This window comes from Loxodonta africana, chromosome 23 (assembly GCF_030014295.1).
Source record: "Loxodonta africana isolate mLoxAfr1 chromosome 23, mLoxAfr1.hap2, whole genome shotgun sequence".
Taxonomy (NCBI): Eukaryota; Metazoa; Chordata; class Mammalia; order Proboscidea; family Elephantidae; genus Loxodonta; species Loxodonta africana.
This window is the reverse complement of record NC_087364.1, coordinates 15808435-15820606: the sequence shown is the minus strand read 5'-3', so window position 1 is coordinate 15820606 and position 12172 is coordinate 15808435. Positions and strand designations below refer to the sequence as shown.

At 43.5% G+C, this 12172-nt stretch overlaps 1 protein-coding gene across 1 annotated transcript in view; it reads left to right on the top strand.

Moving 5' to 3' along the window:
• Positions 1–12172, top strand: part of TM9SF2 (transmembrane 9 superfamily member 2) — a 184530-nt gene that overhangs the window by 16868 nt on the left and 155490 nt on the right. The window lies entirely within an intron of this gene.

Below are 12172 nucleotides of genomic sequence, written 5' to 3'. Positions count from 1 at the left end.
TGAACTCTGTGTCAAGCCCGGCTTGGTCCGTGGCCCTCTTTGCAGCCCCCCCAAAACAAGCTTTGCCTCCAGACCACCGTGTCCCCCGCACGGTGGGCCACGTGCCTCGGTTTCAACTGATCTAGAATGTGGGTCAACACATTCCCCTACCTGGCCTCCCAGAGGGGAAGGAGCCACTTACGGAAGACAAAACCCATTGCCATGGAGTCGATTCCAACTCATAGTGATCCTATAGGACAGGGTAGAGCTGCCCCATAGAGTTTCCTAGGAGCACCTGGCAGATTCGAACTGCCAACCCTTTGATTACCAGCCATAGCCCTTAACTACTACACCACGAGGTTTCCCACAACCCTATAGGACACAGGAAAACTGCCCCATAGAGCTTCCAAGGAGCGCCTGGTGCATTTGAACTGCCAACCTTTTGGTTAGCAGCTGTAGCTCTTAACCACTACACCACCAGGGTTTCCACAGAAGCCAGGGGACCCAAATTTTCCCACGCAGAAAATCGGGCCTCTAACATATGACATATGACATTATGCGCTTGTCAAAACCCACAGGACTGTCCAACACAAAGAGTGAACCTTCATGTAACCATGGACTTCAGCTAACAATAAGATACCCAGTAGCTGTTCATCAGTTATAATAAATGTACCAGGGGAATGTTAATAAGAGGAGAAACTGCACTGGGGAGAGGGGAATATGGGAGCTCCCTGTACTTCCTGCACAATTTTTCTGTAAACCTAAAACTGCTGTAAAAAATAAAGTCTATTAAAAAGAAAGTAAAGTAAAAATAATTGGGCCTCTAAAAGCTATGCCCTGGATCTTCAGGCCTGTTGGAGAGAATTGACACAAAGAAGCCCTATCTTACATGATCAGCTTCCCCTCCCACCACCCCAGCAGGAAGAGCTGTTGCACAGCTGCCTGACAGATCCCCAAGTCACAACCCCAGGGAGAATCTGCCTACATGTCCTCAAGACACTTGCCAGTTCCTGTCAAGTTGATTCCGACTCATGGCGACCCCCTGTGTGAGGAGCAGAACTGTGCTCCATAGGGTTTTCAGTGACTGATACTACAGAAGCAGATCATCAGGCCTTTACTGCGAGGCACCTCTGGGTGAACTTGAACTGCCAACCTTTCAGTTAATGGTTGAGAGCATTAATCATTTGCACCATCAAAGATATCTAGAAGGCCCACAAAGGGCAAAAAATTACGGGATGCCCCCAAACTGTCGTTATTCATTATTCATCAGTGAGCATCTACTAAGTGCCAACTGTGAGCTGGCATGGCACTACTCGTGTGTGTGTGTGTGTGTGTGTGTGTGTAATTGGTAAACACATGGTGGGCCCTAGTTTGTGCTCATACACACACATGAGTGAGTCCCTATGCACAGCTTTGGCCTAGAATCTTTCCTATTCCTTATGAAGTTATCATCTCTACTGCCCATTTATAACCTTAAGTATAAGAAGCACCCTGCATTGGCCAATCCCAACTTCCACAGGAGTCCATACCCCAGGCTCTCCAGCCCACACTGGCCACTACTTTCTGTCACTCATTCTGTGCTTATCATTGGTATAAAAAAACCAAAACCCCATTGCCGTCAAGTCAATTCAGACAAGGAGCGGCTGGTGGATTTGAACTGCCACCGTTTTGGTAGCAGCCAAGCTCTTAACCACTGCACCACCAGGGCTCCTATCACTGGTATAGTAGGCTGGATTTCATATTGTCTTGGGTTGTTCTCTAATTGTTTCCTGTGCAGAAATGTTTCATTTCAACCAGGGCTTCGAACTGGTTCAAACAGATACAGTCATGGCCGACAAAACACCACTGGAACAGACCTGAATTTTTACAATCTGGGGATCCAGAAAGATAACCAGAATGGGCAAAATCACAGGATGAAGCCCTAGAATGCGAGACTGGAAAGAAGCAGTCGTGAGCCCTTTCGGGAACCTGATGTGTGATGTTAGATTATTGGCAAGACTGTGAAGAGGGACACACATTCAAATCAGTGCAGTCAGCCTCTGGGGCTGGAGGTAGGGAGGTCGCCAAGGAATAGTCTCCCCCAGATCTCGATCCGAAGCACACGAAGACTCAGCGCATCTGCTCCTGGGGCAGACGCGGCCACGGGCTGCTGACGGTGCAGCTTGCAGCTGGTGTTGCTGGGCTTGGTGGACCACCCTCCCCCAGGGACGCATTATTCAAAAAGGAACGTACACACAGGCTTGCTTGTGCTTACTTACTAATTTGTAGTGCACAATTTCACCTGTTTTTCACCACATCAAAGATGTGAAATTGTGTACTACAAATTAGTGAGTGAACACAAGCAAACCTTTGAGTACCTTGCTTACTGGCTAACCTGCCCAGGGTCAGCATTGATCCTGAAAACAACTACAAGGCAGTGATTTCTGACTCCATCTGTGACTACCAAAGGAAAGCAGACGTGACGCCATATGTCGCCTCTGTGGTTTGCACACGTATTCCATGTGTGTCTTTACTCTCAGGCGTAAACGGAGCTGTGCAGCACGGTTTCAGTTCCGGGCAGCAGGCTGAGTTTCCTGGCGCTCTGTGAAGATAATGCCTATTTTATTTTTTTGAGGAAGAAGAAAAGCATTGGAGGAATGGGTGTAGATGTTCTTCTTTTTCTTTCCCCTTGAATCATGGATAGGGCTTTTTGGCACTTAGATAACATATTTATTCCCTTACCTATTTAACACTCAACTCAGTAAGCGTCTACACTAAGCTGAACTCTCAGAGCTAGCTAGGACTAAAACAGTGACCAAGCGTTTCCTCTGGTAAAGGAGACAGTAACCAATTGATAAATTATAAATTAAACATTAAAATAAATAATCTTTTTAATTTTTATTGTGCTTTAAGTGAAAGTTTACAAATCAAGTCAGTCTCTCAGACAAAAATTTATACACACCTTGCTATATACTCGTAATTGCTCTCCCCCTAATAAGACTGCACACTCTTTCCCTCCGCTCTCTCTTTTCATGTCCATTCAGCTAACTTCTGACCCCCTCCACCCTCTCATCTCCCCTCCAGATAGGAGATGCCAGCAAAGTCTCATGTGTCTACTTGATCCAAGAAGCTCACTCCTCACCAGTATCATTTTCTACCCCATAGTCCAGTCCAATCCCTGTCTGAAGAGTTGGCTTTGGGAATGGCTCCTGTCTTGGGCTAACAGAAGGTCTGGGGACCATGACCACCAGGTCCTTCTAGTCTCAGTCAGACCATTAAGTCTGGTCCTTTTACAAGAGTTTGGGGTCTGCATCCCACTGTTCTCCTGCTCCCCCAGGGTTTCTCTGTTGTGTTCCATGTCAGGGCAGTCATCAGTTGTAGCCAGGCACCATCTAGTTCTTCTGGTGTCAAGCTGATGTAGTCTCTGGTTAAGGTGGCCCTTTCTGTCTCTTGGGCTCATAATTACCTTGTGTCTTTGGTGTTCTTCGTTCTCCTTTGTTCTAGGTGGGTTGAGACGAACTAATGCATCTTAGATGGCCGCTTGCTAGCGTTTAGGACCCCAGGTGCCACTCTCCAAAGTGGGATGCAGAATGTTATCTTAATAGATTTTATTACACCAATTGACTTAGATGTCCCCTGAAACCATGGTTCCCAAACCCCTGCCCCTGCTACGCTGGCTTTCGAAGTGTTCAGTTTATTCAGGAGGCTTCTTTGCTTTGGTTTAGTCCAGTTGTGCTGATCTCTCCTGTATTGTATGTTGTCTTTACCTTCATCTAAAATAGTTCTTAACTACTATCTAATTAGCGAAAACCCCTCTCCCTCCCTCACTCCCCCCTCTCATAACCATCAAAGAGTATTTTCTTCTCTGTTTAAACTATTTCTGGAGTTCTTATAGTAGTGGTCTTATATATTACTTGTCCTTTTCAAACTGACTAATTTCACTCAGCGTAATGCCTTCCAGGTTCTGCCATGTTATGAAGTGTTTCATGGATTCATCATTGTTCTTCATTGATGTGTAGTATTCCATTGTGTGAATATACCATTATTTAACCACCATCCGTTGATGGGCACCTTGGTTGCTTCCATCTTTTTGCTATTGTAAACAGTGCTGCGATGAACATGGGTGTGCATATATCTGTTTGTGTAAAGGTTCTTATTTCTCTAGGATATATTCCAAGGAGTGGAATTGCTGGATCTAATGCTAGATCTAATACCAGCTTTTTAAGGAAGCACCAAATTGATTTCCAAAGTGGTTATATCATTTGACATTCCCACCAGCAGTGTATAAGTGTTCCAGTCTCTCCAAAACCTCTCCAACATTTATTATTTTGTGTTTTTTGGATTAATGCCAGCCTTGTTGGAGTGAGATGGAATCTCATTGTAGTTTTGATTTGCATTTCTCTAATGGCTAGTGATCATGAGCATTTCCTCATGTATCTGTTCGCTGTCTGAATGTCTTCTTTAGTGAAGTGTCTGTTCATATATTTTGCTCATTTTTTAACTGGGTTCTTTGTCTTTTTGTAGTTGAGGTTTTGCAGTATCATGTAGATTTTAGAGATCAGACGCTGGTCAGAAATGTCATTGTTAAAAACTTTTTCCCAGTCTGTAGGTAATCTTTTTACTCTTTTGGTGAAGTCTTTGGATAAGCATAGGTGTTTGATTTTTAGGAGCTCCCAGTTATCTAGTTTTTCTTCTGCATTGTTAGTAATGTTTTGTAGACTGTTTATGCCATGTATTATGGCTCTAACATTGTCCCTATTTTTTCTTCCATGATTGTATCATTTTAAATTTTATATTTAGGTCTTTGACCCATTTTGAGTTAGTTTTTTTTGCATGGTGTGAGGTATGGGTCTTGTTTCATTTTTTTGCAGATGGATATCCAGTTATGCCAGCACCATTTGTTAAAAAGACTGTCTTTTCCCCCATTTAACTCACTTTGGGCCTTTGTCAAAAATAAGCTGCTCATACGTGGATGAATTTATGTCTGGATTCTCAATTCTGTTCCATTGGTCTATGTGTCTGTTGTCGCTCCAGTACCAGGGTGTTTTGACTATTGTGGCGGTATAATAGGTTCTAAAATCTGGTAGACTAAGGCCTCCCACATTGTTCTTCTCTTTCAGTAATGCTTTACTTATTTGGGGCCTCTTTCCCTTCCATATAAAGTTGGTGACTTGTTTCTCCATCTCATTAAAAAACATCGTTTGAATTTGGATTGGAATTGTCTTGTGTTTATAGATGGCTTTTGGTAGAATAGACATTATTACAATGTTAGATGTTCCTATCGATGAGCAAGGTATGTTTTTCCACTTATGTAGGTCTCTTTCGGTTTCTTGCAGTAGTGTCTTAAAGTTTTCTTTGTATAGGTCTTTTATGTCTCTGGTAAGATTTATTCCTAAGTATTTTATCTTCTTGGGGGCTACTGTAAATAGTGTTGATTTGGTGATTTCCTCTTCAATGCTCTTTTTGTTGGTGTAGAGGAATCCAAGCGATTTTTGTATGTTTATCTTGTATCCTGATACTCTGCTGAACTCTTCTATTAGTTTCAATAGTTTTCCGGAGGATTACTTAGGGTTTTCTGTGTATAAGATCATGTCATCTGCAAATAGAGATAATTTTACTTCTTCCTTACCAATCTGGATGCCCTTTATTTCTTTATCTAGCTTAATTGCTCTGGCTAGGACCTCCAGCACAATGTTGAATAAGAGTGGTGATAAAGGGCGTCCCTGTCTGGTTCCTGATCTCAAGGGGAATGCTTTCAGACTCTCTCCATTTAGGATGATGTAGGCTGTTGGCTTAGTATAAGTGCCCTTTATTATGTTGAGGAATTTTCCTTCTATTCCTATTTTGCTGAGAGTTTTTATCATGCATGGGTGTTGAACTTTTTCAAATGCCTTTTCTGCATCAACTGATAAAATCATGTGATTCTTTTGTTTTGTTTATATGATGGATTACATTAATTGTTTTTCTAATGTTGAGCCATCCCTGCATACCTGGTATGAACCCCACTTGGTCATGGTGAATTATTTTTTTGAGATGTTGAATTCTATTGCCTAGAATTTTGTTGAGGATTTTTGCATCTACATTCATGAGGGATATAAGTCTGTGGTTTTCTTTTTTTGTGATGTCTTTACCTGGTTTTGGTATCAGGGATATGCTGGCTTTGTGGGATGAGTTTGGAAGTATTCCATCATTTTCTATGCTTTGAATTACCTTTAGTAGTAATGGTGTTAACTCTTCCCTGAAGGTTTGGTAGCACTCTGCAGAGAAGCCATCCAGGCCAGGGCTTTTTTGTTGTTGTTGGAAGTTTTTTGGTTACCTTTTCAATCTCTTCTTTTGTTATGGGTCTATTTAGTTGTCCTACCTTTTTTTTTTTTTTAACCTCTGTTTGTGTTAGTTTAGGTAGGTAGTGTGTTTCTAGGAATTCATCCATTTCTTCAAGGTTTTCAAATTTGTTAGAGTACAGTTTTTTGTAGTAATCTGATATGATTCTTTTAATTTCGGCTGCTAATGTAATATCCCCCATTTCATTTCTTATTCAGGTTATTTGCTTCCTCTCCTGTTTTTCTTTTGTAAGTTTGGCCAGTGGTTTATCAATTTTGTAAATGTTTTCAAACAACCAACTTTTGGTCTTGTTAATTCTTTCAATTGTTTTTCTGTTTTCTATCGCATTTAATTCTGCTCTAATTCAGAGCTAATGTAGCACTGAATGTGAGTGTAATGAACACAGCTTGATCAAAGTGAACGATGCCACTAAGAAATGCATAAGAGAAAGGAATGTTTGTGTTAAAGAATATGACATATACAATTTGGCAAGAACACTAACAATTACCAAAACTCCAGTGTATGGTCACGGTATGTGTAGAGGCATGTATGTGTAGGTATGGGTGTGTACATATGTGTGCACAGATAAAAGTATTATATGTACATGCGCATACAGATTTGTGAGTGTATACATATATGTTCACAGAGAACACAGTTACGGATACTTCTCAGATATAACCAAACACCTTGTGAGACAGATTTTCTGGGTTCGAAGGCATAGGACCTTAGCCTCACGGGACAAGGCAGTCATTTGTCATAACGTAGTTCATAAAGTTCTGCAACCTAGTGAGTGACATCTGAGGTCTTAAAAGTTTCCAAGCAGCCATCTAAGATACAGCTATTGGTCTCTACTAGTCAGGATCAAAACGGAAAGAAGAAAACCAAGTCTCAGAGAAGAAACTAGTCTACAGTGCTAATAGTCTACGCAAGCCACAACCTCATCTACCCTGAAACCAGAAGAACTAGATGGTGCCCGGCTACTACTACTGACTGTTCAGATCAAGACCATAATAGATAGACCCTGATAGAATGGGAGAAAAGCATGGAACAGAACTCAAATTCTTAAAAGTCCAGAGTTACTGGACCAGTTGAGACTAGAGGATTCCCAGAGACCACCACCCTGAGGTACTCTTTAAACCTTAAACTGAAACTATCCCCCGAGAGTATAGCAGATTGGCACACAGAATAAAGCATATTACCCATGAGCATGGTACGCCACTAAAAAACCATCTCTATGAGACCAAAATGTCAACAATTACTCTAAAGCAAAGATGAGAAGATAGGAGGACAGGGAAACTAGAGCACTGGAAACAGAAAAACCAGACTGCAATTAAAGAGAATATTGACACATTGTGAAAAATGTAACTAATGGCACTGAACAATTTGTATAGAAATTGTCAAATGGAAACCTAATGTGCTGTGTAAACTTCCAGCAAAAACATAATAAAATATTATTTTAAAAAAAGAAAGACACTAGCCACAAAATGGCATAGAGGAACCCAATGCATCTTGTACAGTCTGAAAAAGCTACATAGTGTATGAGTCCAACTATATGACATTTGGAAAAGGCAAAACTAGAGAGACAATGAAAAGATACGTGGTCGCCAGGGCGTCATAGGGAGAGGGAGGAAGTGACTAGGTGGAGCTCAGGGCATTTTTAGGGCAGCGAAACTACCCCGTACAACACTGTGATGAAAGACACATGACTTTATGCATTTCTCAAAACGTGCAGGACTGTGCAACACAAAGAATAAACCCTAATATTAGCTATAGACTTTAGTTAATAATAACGTATCAATATCGGGTCATCAGTTGTAACAAACATGCCACAGGATGCAAGATGTTAATAATAGGAGAAACTGGGGCAGGGGGTGGGGGGGAAGTTATACTGAACTCTGTGTATTTTCTGCACAGTGTTTCAGGAAACCTACCTCTTCTCTAAAAAAGGAAAGTCTATTTAAAAAAGAAAATTCCTTAATAGCTCCCACTTTTCTGTAACACACAATTCTAAATCTTAACAGAATACTCAAGTCCTGTCAGGACCTGGGGCAATGGCTAAGAGCTCGGCTGCTAATCAAAAGGTAGGCAGTTCAAATCCACCAGCTGCTCCTTGGAAACCCTCTGGGACAATTCTACTCTGTCCTATAGGGTTGCTATGAGTGGGAATCGACGCGACGGCAACGAGTTTTTCAGGAACTAGCCCCTGCCTCTGTCCTGCCCCTACCCCTGCCCAGTGTCTGTCAGTTTGCAGTACCGTAGGGGCTTGCGTGTTGCTGTGATACTGGAAGCTATATCACTGGTGTTCAAATACCAGCAGGGTCACCCATAGCAGACAGGTTTCAGGTAAGCTTCCAGGCTAAGATAGACTAGGAAGAAGGACCTGGCAGTCTACTTCTGAAAAGAATTAGCCGGTAAAAACCTTACGAACAGCCGCAGAACATTGTCTGATATAGTGCTAGAAGACGAGCCCCTCAGGTTGGAAGGCACTCAAAATATGACACAGTGGCTGCAACAGTGGGCTCAAGCCTAACAACAATCTTGAGCATGGTGCAGGACTGGGCAGTGTTTCATAGGGTCATCATGAGTTGAAGCCGACTCGAAGGCACCTAGCAATAATGCCAGCCCTTGCCTCACCTGACAGCTCCATTTCTTAGACTCCATGACTTGGCACATGCTGCTCTCTTGGCTTGGAATGCATTCTTCTCCATCCCACTTATCCTGGACAACTTGGTTAACTCCTATTCACTCAAAACTCAGCTCCTGCACCATCTCCTCCAGGCAGTCTTCCTTGATTGCTCCCCACCCCACTCCAGCCCTGACCTAATTTAAATATACTTCTAAATTTGCAGCCTGCATTTCTCTACATTAGTGCACAGTGTATTGACTATCTATCTGTCTGATTGTGAGTTGTCTCAGGGGCTGACAGGCTGTCACTCATCTTGGTCTCCCTAGGGCCTGGAGTGGGTGCTTGGTGGATGATTGCTGAATGCAGGAGCAGTAGTCAGGCACTGTTATTCCACACCTGCCTACCAGAGCCCTTGTTGGCTCATCTTCCCACCTCATCCAAAGCCTTGGGTCTACAAGGATTCATTGAGCATCTACTTTGTGCCCTACGTTAGCCACTGTCAGGAGGATGTGACACAGTCAAGGGCACATCCTCTGCCTACAAGGAGCTTTTAGTTTGAGCAGGAAGGTGAGACACCCACGGGTCGCCAAGAGCCATGTGGTACTTGACATGGGGATGACAACTGGGGATGAGAAGCCATCCCTTAGACCTCCCCCACCTTGGCCTTACAGAGTCACTGTACGGAGGAGCCTGACAGCCGTTCTTGTTCAATCCTCTCACGTTGCAGATGAGGAAGCTGAGGCCCAGAGAGGTGAAGTGACTCACCCAGAGTCACACAGGAAGCTGCCACAGGACTAAAACCTAGACCAGCTTTAGCCCACTGCCCCCACCCCAGGCAAATGCTCTTCAAGAAAAAGAAGGTGTGGGCCCCTCCCACTTCCAAAGAACACACTGAGAAAGTAACAAAACTCTCAATCAGCCAGAACCAACTGTATGTCTGCTTCCCTGAACCTTTCCTTCAGTAGGAAGTAACAAATGAATCCAATTATTTCCTCTTTCTCTCTTTTAGCTGAAAATTGCTGAGCACCTCTCATGTTCAAAGCTCTGTGCTGGGCACCAGGGATGATCCAGGAGAAAAACCCACCATCGCTTCAGGCTGCAGAGACAAGGCTTGTGGGTCTGTCCTGTTAACGAAGAAGGCAAGGGAAATGCCAAATGAGTGGTTCGGGCAATGAAGACAGTTTGCAAAAATCACAAGAAAATGTCCCAAGGAGCGATTTCGTCAGAAGAGCAACTCCTGGGGAGATCCCTGAGCTCAACTCAGTTCTCAGCTCTATCTGTGACTTCGGAAGATGATCCTACAGCCCTGAAACGTGCAGAATCCATAAAATTAGATGAAATGGTATCACTGTGTTGGGCTTTCCGTTAGGCCTATGGGCCTCCAGCAGTATCAGGATGCTGTCCTCCCCTCTGCCTTTCACCCGACCTGACCCCAGTCACCAGGAATCAAGGTGTCTGTGGAATGAATGCACGCCTTATCCTTTCAAAAGTTTTCCTTTAGAAAGTTTTCCTATTGCAAGGGTTGAACCTGACAAGAGTGTCTCCTTAACCCTTCGTTGCCCTTTTAGTAAACTTGCTTACTGAAGTAGAACTTATGTTATGCAGGAAAGGCACAGCTCAGTGAATTTCCACAAATAAACACACCCGTGTAACTAGCACCCAGAATCAAAAAACAGACCATCTCGTGCCCTCCAGAAACCCCTCCCAGTCACTACATGCCAAGATGAGCACTATGCCATAGATGAGTTTTGCCTGGTTTTGAACTTTATATAAGTGGAAGCATACAGTGTGTGCTCTTTCGACTCTGGCTTCTTTCTCTCAACATTATATTTGTGAGATTCCACAATGTTAGTAGTTGCAGTTCATTCACTCTCATTGTACCTGAGTGGCTACACCTCAGGTGTGCATCAACAGCTGCACCGGCTCCAGGGGAAGGCTTTCTCTCTCTCTCTGTGTCAGCTCCAGAGGAAGGCCCTTGTCTCTTTTGAGGTTCTCCTCCTAGCCGGTCTTCATGTGGCTTTGCACCTTTCCTCCCCTGTCTCTGTCTGTCTAATCTGCTCTTTTTATGTCTTGTCAGAGATTGAACCAGCAGTCAAGAAATCAATCGTCTTATTGTATCAGGCAAACCTGCTACAAAAGATCTCTTTAAAGTGTTAAAAAGCAAAGATGTCACTTAGCAAAGACTGAGGTGTGCATGAACCAAGCCACAGTATTTTCAATCACCTCATATGTATGTGAAAGTTGGACAGTGGATAAGGAAGACCGAAGAAGAATGGATACCTTTGAATTATGGTGTTGGTGAAGAATATTGAATATACCATAGACTGCTAGAAGAACAAACAAGTCTGTCTTGGAAGAAGTACAGCCAGAATGCTCCTTTGGAGCAAGGACGGCAAGACTTCATCTCACGCACTTTGGTCATGTTATCAGGAGGGACCAGTCCCTGGAGGAGGGCATCATGCTTGGTAAAGTAGAAGGTCAGCGAAACAGAGGAAGACCTTCATCCAGATGGATTGACACAGTGGTTGCAACAACTTTGAGGACGGCACAAGACCAGGCAATGTTTCGTTCTGTTGTACACGAGGTCACTATGAGTCAGAACCAACTGGACAGCACCTAACAACAAGAGTTTGGCTCAAGACACAACCTGCATTAATCCTGTCTCGTTAACAAAACAAAGATAATCCATTCCCAGTGGGATTATAAACCACAGGTGTAGAGGTTAGGATTTACAATACATATTTTGGGAGAGCACAATTCAATCCATAACATTCCAAAATTAGTACAGCCCCAAACCAGCTGTCACCGAGTTGATTCCCACTCACGACATCACGTCTGCAGAGTAAAACTGCTCCATAGGGTTTTCAAGGCTGAGACCTTTGGGAAGCAGATGTCCAGGCCTGTCTTCCAAGGCGCACCTTTCAGTTAGTAGCTGAGCATGTAACCATTCACGCCACCTGGGGAGGCTGGCGTTGCTGTGCTGTTGTTGACAGGTACTGTCGAGTCAGCTCCGACTCATAGTGACCCTGTGTACAACAGAGGGAAACACTGCCCGGTCCTGCGCCATCCTCACAATTGCTGTGCTTGAGCCCATTGTTGCAGCCACTGTGTCAGCTCATCTCATTGAGGGTCTTCCTCTTTTTTGCTGACAATCTACCAAGCATGATGTCCTCCTCCGGGGAGACAAAGTATGAAAGATGCAGCCTCACCATCCTTGCTCCTAAAGGAATATTCTGGCTGTACTTCTTCCGAGACAGATTTGTTCAT